This window comes from Haliaeetus leucocephalus, unplaced genomic scaffold, assembly GCF_000737465.1.
Source record: "Haliaeetus leucocephalus isolate CR32 unplaced genomic scaffold, Haliaeetus_leucocephalus-4.0 Scaffold68, whole genome shotgun sequence".
NCBI classification, from domain to species: Eukaryota; Metazoa; Chordata; class Aves; order Accipitriformes; family Accipitridae; genus Haliaeetus; species Haliaeetus leucocephalus.
In genome coordinates, this window is record NW_010972504.1 from 331024 (window position 1) to 331247 (window position 224).

At 77.2% G+C, this 224-nt stretch overlaps 1 protein-coding gene across 2 annotated transcripts in view; it reads left to right on the plus strand.

Moving 5' to 3' along the window:
• TRIM33 (tripartite motif containing 33) overlaps positions 1-224 on the plus strand; it is a 38493-nt gene that overhangs the window by 706 nt on the left and 37563 nt on the right. The window lies entirely within an intron of this gene.

Here is a 224-nt window from a genome sequence, read left to right on the forward strand (position 1 = left end):
GCGAGCCCCGCCCCCAGGGCCGCCGGCTCCCTCTGGGGCGATTGGTTGGGAAGCCGCCGACGCCGACCAGTGGGGATTCACCCCGCGTTGCGGTGACAGGCCCGCGCCCCGCCCTGGCCGGCTGTGCGTCACGACTCCGTCTTCGCCGACGCCCCCCTTGGCGACGGAGTACGCGCTCCCGCGCACGGCCTCTCGCGCCGCACCGAGCGCGCCTGCGCCAGCCT